At 43.4% G+C, this 15,531-nt stretch overlaps 1 long non-coding RNA gene across 2 annotated transcripts in view; it reads left to right on the top strand.

Annotated features, from left to right (window-relative positions):
• Positions 1–9,999: 9,999 nt before the first annotated feature.
• The window catches only part of LOC119021344, a 63,148-nt gene continuing 57,616 nt past the window's right edge, over positions 10,000–15,531 (top strand). For both annotated transcript variants that reach the window (XR_005075534.1, XR_005075533.1), the window contains exon 1: positions 10,000–10,387. This is a non-coding gene — a long non-coding RNA (uncharacterized LOC119021344). The remainder of the gene's footprint in view (positions 10,388–15,531) is intronic.

The following is a 15,531-nucleotide window of genomic DNA, read 5'->3' as shown; positions in this document are numbered from 1 at the left end:
GTTAATGGAGGCACTCGTAGTGACTCATTTTCTCTCTAAAGTGGAAGTATATTGGTTGACAAATGGATGTGTTCTTGCTGATGTTGATATAGCAACACACTCTGCTATGAATAAATCCTTGTACACATTTGCCAGGGTGGCCTCCTGCAGACATCAGAGATAAAAATAAGGTCACGCTGGGGGTGGAGAGAGATGTCTGCCCCCCTTCTTCAAGGCTAATATTTCCGCATGTTGTGCCTTTTAAACTTAGCTTTGACTTTAATCCATAACACTATTCCCTCTGTTGGAGAAGGTCAGCGGGTAGAGGGGTACACATTAAAAAGCTGTGGTGGGCGACACAGACTTTCTAGTACGAGGAAATGTCAGACAAGCAACCGAGACGCTTGGGGAGGCTTCTCTGGGGTTTCTGGGGGTTCAGCAGTGTCAAACGTTGCTTAAAGTGATGGCTGTGAATCTGTGAATGATCTGCTAAACAGCAGAGTGGCAAAATGGTCCAAATATGTCCAAGTATCGTGACCCTGGGAAAGGTGTTTCTGTTTGTCATCCTACCCCTCACTGATATAAATGTGATAGACAAAATAATAGAACGCCTGTCCAAGTATCGTGACCCTGGGAAAGGAAGCAGATCACTTGCACCAAAAACTCCCAAATTGATCATACGGTTGGATGAACACCTCTCTAAAGCAGTTTCAATATAAATCAGAACATGGTGAAACCAGAACTGATCACAGGATGGTTGGATCGGACGGCTGGGAGCACCTCGTAAACCGACCACTGAGCGTAAAAGCTTTTTTTGTTAACCTGCTGTTAACCTCAACAATGTGGGTCAATCATTCATAAATTCTTAATTACGATTTTTCACTCGTTTACTCAAAAGGACAGCTGCGTTAATGTGCATGTCGGCCATGAGGAACATGGAGGGTAACAGGGTCGACAGTTAAAAGCTTGATTTTTTTTTTCTTTTTAAATATATCAGGCTATTTATAATAATGGCCCTCTTCCCTCATCCAGTCTCCACGTAATGGTTCATGAAAGCATCAGGCAGGTATGGATCAAAAGATTACATGCTATAATTTAATTGAACTGAAAGGACAAAAGATTTAAAGGGATGCCTTTGTGATGTGGGTTTCGGAGAATGCATCAGGTTGTTATCACCTCCACCAAAGAGCCATTAGTTGGTTGGTTGCTTGGTTTGTCGGCAGGATTACACAAAAACTACTAATCGGATTTCCAAGAAACTCGGATGGATGATGGATCTCAGCCTAGAATTAACAACCCCCCATTACTTGTTGTTGGAGATCTGGATAAAGGGCCAGATGCAGCATTGTTTTTCTCACGTACTTTAACACGAGCTAGGGCTTCGACATTTTCGGGAATTTCTCAAGTATGCTGATTGGATCTCGATGAAAACATAACTGCGTATTTAAGTGGTTGTTGTCTACGAGTGAAATGTGGTTAAGCAGTTAAGGATGGTGTAAAATTAGGTGATTGAGAGCGAGTTTTATATTGGGTTAGGCTTGACTGAATTAACTGAGAGGTGACAAGATGTTACCAATCAATTTATTAAAAAAAAAAAAAAAAACACACACACACACTGAATTTAAATATAAATTTTATCAAATGAAAAGTTTTAAATAAAAATCAGAAAAGAAGAAGAAAGGAAGCTGCTTCAATGGAGATCATTTAATAAATGAAATGTGATACAACTGAAACCAGTTTTGCTTTATTCATGCAAATAAAGTATGGACAACACGACTGAGGTAAGAATTTGTGTTAGAATATAAGGAAGACAATCACACAAACGTGTCTGCAACACAACCTCTGACCCACTGAGGCACCAAAACCAGACAATCTCTTTCCTTGAAGAAAGAACAGGACGAGATAACTGTGGCTGGGGTGGCAGAGGCTGATTGTCAGAGCAGCGTCTGTAATCTTAAAACATGCAGACAGTCAAACAGAGGGGAAATTGTTTGGTTGGTCTTGAACCTGATCAGGGTCATCCGGTAGAATCGTCACTGCCTCTGTGCTTCTGAAAGACAACTTGGCGGTGGTCTTGAATGAGAGCGTAGGCGGCAGGTCAACGCTGCCATCTTCTGGCACTTTTGAGGAACTTCATGGTGCCACTGTCAAGGTAAACGCTTTGTTGTTGTCAGGCCCTCCACATTGTAACCGATTTCAAATGGTGCTAGACACGATGGAAACTCTGAACACCAGAGGAAAACGGTCAGCCTTGGTGAGAGGGGGATCGGGAGCTCGGGGACGCTGGACTTCTCTTTCTTTTCTTCTGATCACCGGAGTGTAAAGCTGCTGCGGAGAACTGACTCAGAGGACCAACGGATATGTCACTGTCATCTTTTCACAAATTCATGACTGAACGTGGAAGCTTGGACTGTGCAAATGCCACCGAACCGCGATCCCGACCCGTCAAGTGAGTGAGGCCGTCGCTCCTGCAGTCCGTTCCCGCTCAAGAACACCGATTTCAAATGGTGCTAGATGGGATTTAATACTCTAAGACACCATCTGAAACCAGTTCCCTGGGGAGGATGCCTTTAAAAAAAAAAAACAAAAAAAAACAACACTTTCCGGAGCCGCGTGGCCCTCTGCAATTAGAAAAACAAAACAAAAACATTACTGTCTGAATGAAATCAACATTCTGCAAACTAAATGATTCTAATACTGTCAGTGAATGGAAATGGCTTATCTTATCAGTGGGTACAATCACTTTGTGCGAAGGAAAATAATGAGATTTATGCTCATTTATTTTGCTATTAGACAGATGTCTTTTTCCAGAATCTCAACAAAGTGCTTAATAGACTCACTGCTTTGCTTTGTAATGACGGATCTATCAGCTGCACGGACCGTATTTCATGAAGACAAAAGAAAAAACATGATATGAGACAAGATACTCCAGTAGCATGGATACAAAAATCCACGCTACGCAGTTAGTTGTTTTAACAATTTAGTTTTTGTTCCAGCTGCCTTTCACAGAGAAAAACAAATACCAACATGTGTTGGACAGGAACCTTGTTTTTGCTCGTGTAAACCTCTCTGGAGTTTGTTTAAAACTCTGCCTTCAGGTTAAGGTGTGGTGTTGAAATTGCATGAAAGAATGCGTGATAACCATCGATTCAACCTTTAGTTATTTAACGGGGAAACAGAATACCCACTGTTCTGTTATGCACAAACTTTCACTGACGACATAAAACTGATGTTTTTTGCAGTCGGGTAAAGGTCGCGTTTGAGACGTTTGAGATATTTTCCAAAGGCCAGCGTTTAATCTGCCACTATTATTCCACTGAACCTAGAGTCAGAGCTATTTTCGACAGGACGGAGACAGACAGAAAAGGAACTGAAACTGAGGAAGACGCAGACTCTTCTCTGACCAATGAGAAGAACCACTGAGTCACGGCCAGTTCCTTGAAGAATGACACAGCATCTCGGCTCTGTGCATCAGATGATCGAGATCTCGGTGTAAGAAAAGGGCACGTCAGCAGACTGGCACCAGAGATGAACCCCAACAAACACTGTCTATGAATCATACGCGGGGAAAAACAGCTCCCCGCGGCTCCCTGTAGACTTTTTTGTATTGCACAATAGGATACTGTGTCCTCTCCTGGGTATGCCTCAGGCATCCAGGCCCACTCCGGGTCCAAGTCGGGCGAGACGAAAAAAAAAAAAAACAGTTCCTGAAATAGGTAAGGATTCATTAGTATGAACCCCTGTTGCCCATCCCTGAGGCATGCGGCACAGTATGCCTACAGAACGCTCATTTGAGACTTTTCTCCATCACTAGACTGTTCTGATTTGTCTCTCTGAAGCTGCGGCACAAAACAGAGACAATTAATGTGGAAACTCGCCGGATTCTATTTGTGGGTCAGGCACTAAAGGAAAAAAAGGGCATTATCTGCCTCGTCAGTGTCTCAGACGCTGCTGTCCTGTCGATGGGAAAAGGTGACGTAGCAACTAATCCAAACCCTTCATGTGTCGTTCAGGGACAATTTCCCCGTCGGTCACTCCCTAATCCTCTTCACCACTAGTTTAGTTTCTTGGCATGTGAAACAAACAGCACTTGTGCTATTTTCGACGTCGATAGTCAAATTTACGGGCACGTGTGATGACCATTGTTGTTTTCACAGACGTGAGCTCTGACCTTAACGGCAGATTAAAATAGCCCTGGTTTTCAACAAGCGCTCCCAGTATTTACATAAATACAGAGTCAGACTGTGCAGCACACGAAGGCCGCAACACTGCTTTCATCCGTCTTCTCCTTGTTTTCGATACCCTGACTCCTCCCATGAAACGCTGCTATTTGTGAACCCTGCGTCTACCTCTCTCTCTCTGTCTCCGGCTCCTCTTGTTCTCTTTTACTACGCCGACTATTGTGTGCGCAGAGGCTGCTTTCTGCATCAAAGCATTTTTTTTTCTGCCAAGTCACCTGACCGTTTACTGCCTGTTAAAGGCGCATCGGTCCATTTTAGAAAAACGAAAAATCAGTTTCACTCGGTGCGACTGAAAACAAACCGGAAGGGCCGTCCATCTGAAAGCGGCAAATCACGGGAACAGATGCTCCGCCGGAAAAAAAAAAAAAAAGTACAACAGAGGTCATGACTGCAAGTTATTCATCAGATATTTCTGATTCATGAGGTTCGAGACATCCGTGTTGATTACAGAATGAGGTAAGCGCGTCCCGCTGTTGTGCCAGGCAGCTCCGTCTGTTAGAGGCCAAATTATGTCACAGGAAGTGCCACTGGGGTGCGGCATATTAGAGTAGGTGACGTAAAACCAGCTGCCTGTATGTGTGTCACAGTGTGTGTGTGCTTGACAGTGAAGGTGGGGTGGGGCGGTGGTGGTGGTGGATGGGGTGGGGTTGCGTGCATGCGTGCACGTGCAAATAGGGTAGGTGGTTAATCCTCTTACAGATTAGAGGTCCTAATTTACCAGGAGTGAGAGGGGCAAACTCATCTGGGTAATGTGTTTATTAAAACTACCTCTCGGCGTTTTGCGCAATCAGGGGGGAAACTACCAGGTACTGGCTCGAAATTCTCAGAATATTTTTTATAAATGCTGTATTTCTTTAAGAGTGTGTGTGGGAGATAAAAGCGTGCATACGGAGATTTAAGGGGCTGGTTAGATTTCCAGGAAAGACAGTCGAAGCCCTGGCCGGGTGCTCCCCATTGATTATCTGTCATTTTGGACCAAAAAAAAAGCAACAATGAACCGCTCCTCCAAACCTCCTGCCGTACATCTTAAAGAACCATTGGCAGAGGTTAGCACACGCCTCTCCACCGAGGAATATCAAGGCTTGAATACCGTCAGCGAGGAGAGGTGCCTCCCTGCCCACTGTAGGTTTTTTTCGTGGCCCCTCTGACTTACAGCATGTCAGGTGTCTGGCTGCTCATGATACCTGCGAACGAATGCTGCCTCACACTTGCCTATTAATACATCATCATCATCATCATCATCATCGTCATCCGGCGAGGCCAGCAGGGCTCCGGGTTTAATTTTAGCACTGTCATCTCTTGGCTCTGTGCCACCTCCTATTCTTTAATCTGTGTGTAGGAGGGATCTGTATTGAAAGGCGGCACGTCGCTCACCTCTTTCCCCTGACGTTTGATGTGGGCCACAGGTGATGCTGGCCCTCCTGCTGTAAACACATCCGCCACCGGGACTCGCACCGCCTCTCCTTGGGAGCCTCGGTCGCTGCGTCTCATTCTGGACCCCCCCCACCCTCCCCGGCGGCATCTGCTGAACTGCATCTGGCTCCAGCTGGAAAAGCAGGGATACAAACATTATTGTGAAATTTCTAGGAACTCTGAATGAAAAGTGGGTTGAGCACATCACATTTAGCCCCTCTCGTCTGTTTGTTTGACTGGAGAGGCAGCGCCCCTCCCTGAAAGAACAGCAAAATAACTATTGAGGTCACGTTTCCTTGTCTGTGAAAGTGGGTCACTCGTTTTACTGGTCATGCCTCAGACGACTTGGTAAACACCGCGGCTGAGGAGGACGTGTTACGCACAGCCAGTGAGAATTAAAAAAAAAAAACCCACCCTGATGAGGAAACATTTTGCTCGTCGTATTTTGTGAATAATGCAAATAAGCAGGAGTGTTGTGCTGTGAGGCCGTACCTGACGCTGACAAGTGATCTGCCTGTACTTCATCCCGCGACCTTTACCTGTTTGTTTTCAAAACTACCATTGTGACATTCCCCCGGGAGTCAAGTTTCTTTTCAGAACACATAATTAAACTTCTGAAGCTCCCCTTCCCTCCCCTCCCTTTCTCTCCCTCTCCCTCCTCTCTCTCTCTTCTGCGTCTCCTCGCCAATGGTTTAGCAACACATGAGGCTGACTGCTGATTCACCCATTGACCGAACAAATCCACTTGGCAGGGAAGGAGTTCGCTCCTCCTGTGTGGCTCGTTTTCACCCCCATTGGCTCCGAGAAGGCAAGAAGGGCCCGCTGGCAGGTAAGCAGCAGGAGGCGCCACACCCTCCTCTCCGCCACCGAGGGTCATTAGGAAGGCACGAGAGGCCGCGGAGCGTGTCAACGATGGCCGTGCGTGTGTGTCATCGCATCAGGCGTGTCGGCATCCCCATTGTGGCCTGACAGGTGTACATTACGGGGTCTAGTGAAGGGGGGTCAAATCTGTCAATAGGGAAGAACAGCTCAGTTCGAGGCAGCTCGGGGGTTATTTCAGTTACGTCACCACGTCATATTCATCTGTGTCATCAGGACAACATGAAGCAAAACAGTCCCCAGAAAACAGTGAGTGTCCAAGGGGGTGGGCTGAGGATGGAGGGGGGCGATGAGGAATACCTGTATGTCAACATCCCTTTACAGCAGATGATTCAGCCCAAGGGCTTGTGTTACTCAATGGCACCCCCTATGTTTGGGAAGTAGAGCTTGTTTTCATCATACCAACTGCGCACTAAAAAGCCAGATTACTAACAAGGACCTCCTAGGAACTCTGTGACGCAGCAAATGTTGTTTGACACCTGAGAGACTGAAAAAAACCCAAACAATCTGTGTCGCGGCCGTGTCGTCAACTTGACTCCAAACTTTGTTGTTTCCTCTTCGATCAACGCAGACAATAGAAGAAGCCCCTCCGCGCGTCGGTGTGTTTGACCATGTTTGGAAAGTATGTTCATCCTGCTTTACACACCCCCAACCAAAAAAGTGTGTGTTTTTTCTAATAACGCCATAAAAAGAGGCCACGAGGTGTTAGATGGTCGTGCCAAAACGAACTGCGTAATATCGTCCTCTCCCACACCAGGATTACGCACTATCCATCTCTTGCGCAGCATCCTATTCCGAGCTCTTCCTTCACACGCCATCCCCGCCGACTCCACGCTTTGTTTACATCTTCGCTTTTGTTGTTGTTGTTGTTGTTGCTGTTTTTTTTAAACATTAAAATTCCGGCACAAGTTCGCATCCAGACGGGGGAACAACTACGGCCGTCACGCAGTCGCTGCGCGTTTCACCATCGCAGCGGAAATTCCCACTGGATTTCATGTGGCTTCTCGGTCCTTCTCGCTGACGCAGTTTGATTTACCTGTTGTCATGTCGATGATGAAACACTCATGATTTGAAAAAAAAGAAAAAAGTGTTAACAACCTCTTTTAGATCAACAAGCCCCCGCTGCCTGCCTGTCTGCCTGCCTGCGTACAAACACTGGACTTTCTTTTTTTTTCTTTTTTTTTTTCTTTAATTCCATTTCTTCTCATCAGTCTCTCAACACACTTTCACAGCAGCGCTCCTGGGCTTTGATTGTTACCTTCTCACCCTGCACCGGAGCGGGTTATGAATTACATAGTGGTATTCTCCACGCAACATACGCAGCATTATGTCGCTCTCGCCCCTATTATAACATAAATAACTTACGTGTTTATCCCAAGCCTTGTTTCCCTTCCGTGCCGAACTGGTCTCGTCTGTTTGCCCAGCCGGCGTCCCCCTCAGACCCGGTCTCCCCCTGCGGTGAATGGATAGTCCACCACAGGTTCCCCGTTTGAGCCTCATTGTCGCTATTTTCAATCTGGGAGCGCACGTTTATCAGTGTATCCCCCTAACGATTTTCCATAGCGCAACACGGTGGCCCCGCCCCTGACACTCCCCCGGTCGCTGGTTGGCCGAGCGGCTGGAGAGTCTTTTCTCATCGCCACAATCACATGTGGCTGACGCATGTTTACAAACATCGGTGAAATCACATGGTAATGGGCGCCGTTTTTACCGTAAACTACCTCATTTTGACGCAGCTACCAGATGTCGTGCCGAAGGCCCATTATTCATTTTTCTTTCTTTTTTCAATGAGAGAATGAAATATATATATATATATATATATATATATATATATATATATATATATATATATATATATATATATATATATATATATATATAAAATAGATATTTTTTCTTCACGAGGGCACACAGGCGGTGCGCACCACAGCTTGTTTACAGTCACAGCCTACAGGGTGCGTAAGAGATGTTACATAAGATGTATAGGATATGGATGTAGGTCACGGGGGATTTTAAGAAAGAATAAAAAAATATATATATTTATGGAGTTCATTTTTCTATATCATTTCATTTTTGTGCGACATATAGGAGGAGCAACCTTTTTTCATCACTGTTACTCAAGTAACCGTGTCATTTAAAATGGGTCAGAGGCCAAAAAGCTCACCATCCTTTATGTTGTTGTTGTTAATACTTACTTCTCACTTCCTGCTAAAGCCTCTGTTAAATGTTAGGTGTCATAATATCCACATGATAGACAGATGTATTATCCTATTTGTTTAGGGTCCGTGGATTTTCATGTTAAGGGGCCCATGTCGAAATGTTTTGTAATCCACAGATCTGGCAGCAATTTGTGAGGTGACGAGACAAAAAAAAATATATATATCGTCCGACTTGCGATGTCAATGTTGTTCCAGCAGATGGCAGTGTAACACCCCGAAAATGGCACACAGAGAGCGGCTCCATGCTTTTTAAATGTCCCTTTGTGTCACCGTATTCACCTGGGCGGGTTATAATGTGCCTGAAGTGACACTTAAATAATATTCAGATTCAGACTTAACATTATTAATCTCAACAGAGGGAATTTGTTTGGGCAGCTTGGCTCACACACCCACACACAAAACATACAATAACATGTATTTACAAAGATGTAAGAGTTCATAACTAAAATAAAATATGCCAAGAAGTTCATTGGAATAAAGGGATCTAATAAATAGAAGATGGTACTAAAAGGTTTGACCATCAATTAATAAGAGTAAAACAAACAATCAAATCAATAAAAAGATATAGTGACTTTAAAAGATGAACCGCATAGGGAATAAAAGATTTGAGTGGTTCAGTTACAAGCAGGAAAAACATCATGGAGAGACGAAACATGTCCCGAGGAAGCTCAAGTACTTGACACTGTAAAAAATATATATACAAATAGATCTGTCCCTTGTGTCACTCCTGTGATTTCCAGAGGCCATCTAATAAATCTATAAACCTACTTAAATGATATTATATTTTGTGTTTTGGACAAAGCCAGGACAAATTCCATCTTCTTTCAGGGGGACTCAAGACGCAACTCCTGAGAGGAAATACAGGTTATTTATTGTGGTGATATTTTTGTAGCTCTTTAATTGTTTTTATTATGTTTTTTTTTATATATATATCTTTATCCAATTTCCTCTCTATAATAGACCATACAAGTCAAGAAAATCCATAGATATATTAATTTCAGCCCACTTTAACGTAGTACCTCAATGTTCGACTTGGCTGTAATTTACGGTAATGACGTGACTCACTGCTCCACTTTACTGTCACTTACGGTAACTGGCACGCTACGTCGCGTCACTCACGTTTTGGCGGGATGTCGCCCCCTGAGTCAGACCGCTGTCAAAAAAAAAAAAATTAAAAATTAAAAAATTAAAAAAAACCCAGAGAGAATGACGTCACATTTAACGGGCACGTGTACTACCACGAGCTCCCCACAGCCTGTCAAGTGAGTACACGTCATGTTTGAGCCGGTGTGCGGTGAAATGCGGGGCCCGGGGTGATTTAAACGTCAGCGGTGAAGTGAGAGTAGTTTTGGTTGAATATCAAGCAGGCTGGTGGGAAGACATCTTGAGTTGAGCTGCTCGGGGAGGTGTCGGTGTGTCTGTGGTTGTTCACAGCAGCTGAAATGACGAAGCGCTCCCAGCAGGTGGAGGTGTAGTGTTGGGTATTGGTTGGTTAAAAAAGTGGCTCCATTCAAATTAAGTGTCTGCTGGTTGTTGGTTTTTTTTTTTGCGCAGCAGTGGAAAACATGGGGGAAAAAAAATAAGACTTCAGATTAACTCAATAAATGTTGGCAACTAATGAGGAGCAACACTGAAACCGGTGGCAAAAAGCAAAAAGTAAGTACCAGTAGACTGCTGTACTGTTATAATGTGAAGTGTTTGTGTATGGAAGCCCTGAAGGCAAATAAGAGAAAAAAAAAAAACATGTGAGATGTTTCCAAGTTTCATCTAAACTGTTATTTCTTGTGTTTATGACTTAAGAACAGGAGAACAAACAAAGTTTTTCCAGGATAATCTTTCCTCATGTGTTCTTAAATTGGCCTTCAGGGCTTCTGTAGTCTTCTGATTGACTTCCTCAATATGATGGAGGGGGGAAGAAAATGTTTTTTTCAGATCCTACCCTGATCCTGTGTATTTAAAGAGCATTTTTTTACCTCACGAAATGTACTGTTATGGACAGATCAGAGATTCCCCAAAGTCCTGATGTGAACAGGGATTTCTAGGTCACAGGTAATCAGTAGCTAGTGGGTGCACCTGTGATGTTTCTCCCTCAGCTGGCTGCAGTCAGTCAGCTGGGAGACTTTTACTGTGTCCCAGTTCAGGGTCCGCATCCTTCGAAGGACCCGGCCTTTGCGGTCTTCTAAGGCGAGTCCTTCGGAGGAGAAACATGACAGTAATATATATTTATTTATTAGTGGCTGACATTGTCCCCCCTGGCCACACTTTGGTCACCCATATATTTTACAGAATGATAAGTTGAAGCAAAAAAGTAATTTATTGTGATTGTCACTGGTCATAGATTAGGTTGCTTGGCTTTTTTTGTAAGAAAGATGTTTCGGATCATTTCCATGTCTTGTTAAGTTTGAGGTAGTACCTCAGGTGGTAGAGTTTGTCATTAATCACAGGGCTGGTTATGTTATTGTTGGCTCCCAAGCAGACACTAAACCCCAAAAAGTAAAATGAATGGAATATGAAGGAGGAATAGTGAAACATGGAGACTGTACGCTGTAGCCCCTGATTTCATAACTGAAGGCAGATCTGCTGTCGATGTAAACACACAGGTTGAGATGTCTGTTGTTGTTGTTTTGAATAATCCACAGCGATGGAATGATGCCGCCATGTTCAAAGCGACGGCCGAGCTGCTATCAGCAAACGCCGCTCTGACCTGTTTGCACCGACTCGGCTCTGCAGCAGTTGTAAGATGGTGTTGGCCTCTAGTTCAGCGGGCTTGGTCAGTGAACCGTTGCAGCAGGCATGTACAGGCTGCCAGACTGTAACAACAAGGCTAGAAAAAAGGTCACATCTGCGAGAATGACAGCAATGGTTAATTTGCTGTGGCCACATCGGCTTCACACACACACACAAACACTCACACGCACACACGGTTAGGCTTTTCACACACACGCGTAATCCCTCTCCAGAGTATCCGCACCAAGACTGACAGGTGACCTTGTGACCGTGTGGTGTGTGACTGAATCCTGTCGGCCATTAAGGAGTCCAGAGGTCAGCGAGGCCTTGTTGTCTCAAAACACTCTGGACCATTACTGCCTGTAACGGCAACAACAACAACCATGGCAGCCGTTCTTTGTTGTTGTCTTGTTGATAATGTAGCAATTTTAACAACATTTTAACAAAAAGGAGATCCAAATACTACGTGATTGTTGGACTGCTCATACTAAATGATAAGGAGTCATATCAGTAAATCAGTGAAGAAGTGAGTAGATCATTTGTGTTGGGTATCTAAATATTCCCTTTTACTCATTACATCATAAAGTTAACTTTCATTAATGTTATGCATGTACACCAAGGATGAATAAATTGCTTCAATTGAAATATTTTTTATTCAATATTGAATAATTCACCAGTAACAGGCATTTGACAGGGCAACACATGAATCCAAATAATGACACAATTTCAACTCTTACGCATGCAATGGGTAGAGATTACTCCAGCCCCTGTCTGTGGACCATCAAACCAAGCTGAATTTTGCTGTGACTCACACACACACACTTGTCAAAGAAAGACTACACACCCAACAGTCATGTTGCTGACTTCGTCTTGTTTGATGCTCACCAAAAACCCATAACCGCAACTTTGTAGATCTGGTCTTGTACATTACCCTTCGTATAACCGAAGCTGTGAATATGGCTGGACTTGTTCTGATTTTCACCTTTACAGTGCTATTACACAAAACTAAATGGTATTTTTTTTTTATTACTATCTTTATGGCAAACTGTTGGAAATTTCAGGCTTAATGTAAGTACACAACTCAACAAACGTTACAAAGTCTTACATACTCTGGAAGAAAAAAATATACATCTTACACACTGCAACTTTTTTTGAATGTTTTTGTTAGGACATAAATCAATAACAGCTCAAGCGGCAATCAATATAGATACAGTTTTCCAATAGCTTACGCAGACGATTATTTATCTTTTCTTCACCTTTGCTATAAACTATCTGATCTACTGTTCTCATAAAAATCTAGCACACCATCATTACACAAAGATATTCTCTATTATCTTGGAAAGAAAGATCACGTACGTTGATATAATCTGTCGCGCACCACACGGACGTGTTTCATGCAAGTCAAGACGCAGTCGAGTGTTTTAGTAGCAGACAAAGTTGAGTCTGTCTGCACAGTCCCAGCTGACCCAGTGCTGTCCCTTCAGTGAGAGGGCCCCACAGCGGTGACTGCTGTTGGAGCACTGTGGCGTCTTCCCTTGGCTCCAGGCTTGGTAAAGCAGCTCATCCCCGTTCATCCACAACCACTTATCAGCCAGGAAGCGCAGGCCGGTCCACACATAGTCTGTCTGGGCTTCCCTGCTCGTCTGCAGGGTCTTAACCACAGCTGACTCCATGATCAGACTCGCCAGGTCAGTGTGCTCGCTGCGACAGTGCCTCAGCGCCTGCTCCCAAGTCTTTTTTTCCTTCACCAGAATCAGGACGCTTTCGAAACAGTAGAAGTACTTTTTAGTGTCACAGTTTAATTTGTGAAAGCCATGTTGTGAACGTACTGCACACCGGCCTTCATTTTCTGTGTATAAGTCTGACCAGGGGAAGAACGATGCATTTTCCCCTCCAGACCACCTCCATGTTTCACTGGCATCTTTGTAGAGACCGATCCAGCCAAATGTATTGTCGAAGGAGTTAATATTATTGAAGCGGTCCACTTCCTCCTGGTTGCAGATTGACGACAGATCAGTGTAGTGGTCTCTGCAGTGTTTTTGAACCTCTGACCACGTCTTTGCTTGCCAGACAATATGATCAATTCCATAGCTGGCGCAGAGAGCGGCCTGAAAGAGACCTGTGAGAATCAGGAAGTTGAGAGCACTTCTCTTCATATTGTGTCGCTGTAGATGTTCCCCTCTGTGGAATTATCTCATCTTATCCTGTCATGGGTCTTATACTCTTGAAGGGGCAGCAGGCACCCAATCACAGCGCACCCTTGGCTCTTATGGAAATACACTGGATAAACAAAGATATACATACACAAATTTAGGACATTCAAATGTCCACAAATAAGACTAAAAGGAATGTATCAGATCAGCAACGTCTCAGACAGCTGAAGTAACATTTAAGCATGTAGCTCTTTAGATTGACAAATATTTGAATTTATGTGTAGCTTGTTGGAAGATGTTGCTCCGGTGACTTCATTGAGGCACATAATGCTAATGTTCTTGGATTTGCACATTCAAACTACATGCCGTCCTTCTGCAGGCTATGTTCTGTTACGCCTGAAGAAAATTGATTTGCATGTCAGAAGAAAACAATAACCAGGAACCCATTTACAGACCAAACAGAGTCTGACGTGCAAATCTTTAAACCTTTGAACCTTCTGTGATGTTTTGCTTCATGTAACATGAGTGATGACAGTCAAGTTCAAGCGTCTATTTTAAAACAAGCTCATTTGATTTACCATCATTTGTAAAGGAGATTAAATGAAGGATAACATTATGAAACTTTCCTTTTGCCTTTTTAAAATGACAGCTCCAGAGTCATGTTGATAGCACCGTGTCTTGTAACGGGGTGAACGGTGTCACCACTCTGCCCCCCATCACTTGTTTCTGCACTGTGTAACTTCAGTGAGATGTTTGTATTTACGACTGTGGTGTTGCACTCAAAAACTGCGGGGCCCTCCAAATTGCATAAAATGCTATTTTTCTACATAATGTTGCTTTAAAAACGGCCACAGACGCATTCTGACATATTCTGGTCACGAAAAAGGTCATTTTACTGGAGCTGGTGTGCAGGATTTTTTATGTATGTATTCAAGTGTTTCTGTTCATAAATCAAGTAAACAAAACGCAAGTAAACCAAAGACAACCCACAGAGTTATTGTCAGCAATCACAGTTTATGAGTCAGGCACAGTTACTACTTACAGAGAGAGCAGGCTTATTTACACATGCAGCACATTATGAAAGCGGCCAGCTGTTTGAAAGACAAGCAAAGAAATGTGTACCACTCACATAGAAAATGTTTTATATCAACAGGGAGATAAAGGCGGTCCTGTGAATGCTGAACCTGCTTTATGTTGTGCAGGAATCTCATGGCAGTGATTTTGTTCACCAGAGCAGCAACATAAAAACTGTGTGTTTTTCATTGTTCTCTGCATGTCACCATTCCCAAAGACAGTACTGAGAGTGGGAAGAATTAGCATTAAGAAACAAAAAGTACACTAACGTGACCACAAAAACAAAAATGTACTTTGCAACTTATCCCAGTTACATTTTGACTAAAGTCAGAAGTTGTCAAGGTTAAGTTGTCTGTCTGACGCATCAAGGCAAATAGTTCACAGCTGACTTTTCCATGTTATGAACAGCTCGGCCACATTATTCCATAAAGACGTGCTTGTTGCTCGCTATCTCTGAACTATTTTGCACATTCCTAATTCTGTGTCAACTGGTCTTTACAACAACAAAAAGCAATTTTTTGGAAACAATCTACAAGAAAAGCATCAAACTTTGATTAATTCAAACTTGACAGATCGCTTTCGTTTGGTTCTTTTTTAACCTTCTCACACTTAATAGATTGAACAAGCTTAATGCAAGAAGAAAGGCTTGACAAACATTTCCTGAATCACATAGAAAAAACAATCAAGCAGTTGACCTTCAATCCTTTTTTTTTTTTTTTTTTTACAACAGGTACAAAAATGGTCTCCTTACATCTGCCTGGCTTCATTGGTTTCACCACAGTTGTAGTTGCATCTTTTGAATATGTTTGTAAAGACGTATATCAGTAACAGCTCAAGCGAGGATCA

This window comes from Acanthopagrus latus, chromosome 6, assembly GCF_904848185.1.
Source record: "Acanthopagrus latus isolate v.2019 chromosome 6, fAcaLat1.1, whole genome shotgun sequence".
NCBI lineage: Eukaryota > Metazoa > Chordata > Actinopteri > Spariformes > Sparidae > Acanthopagrus > Acanthopagrus latus.
This window is presented reverse-complemented; position numbering and strand designations above follow the sequence as displayed.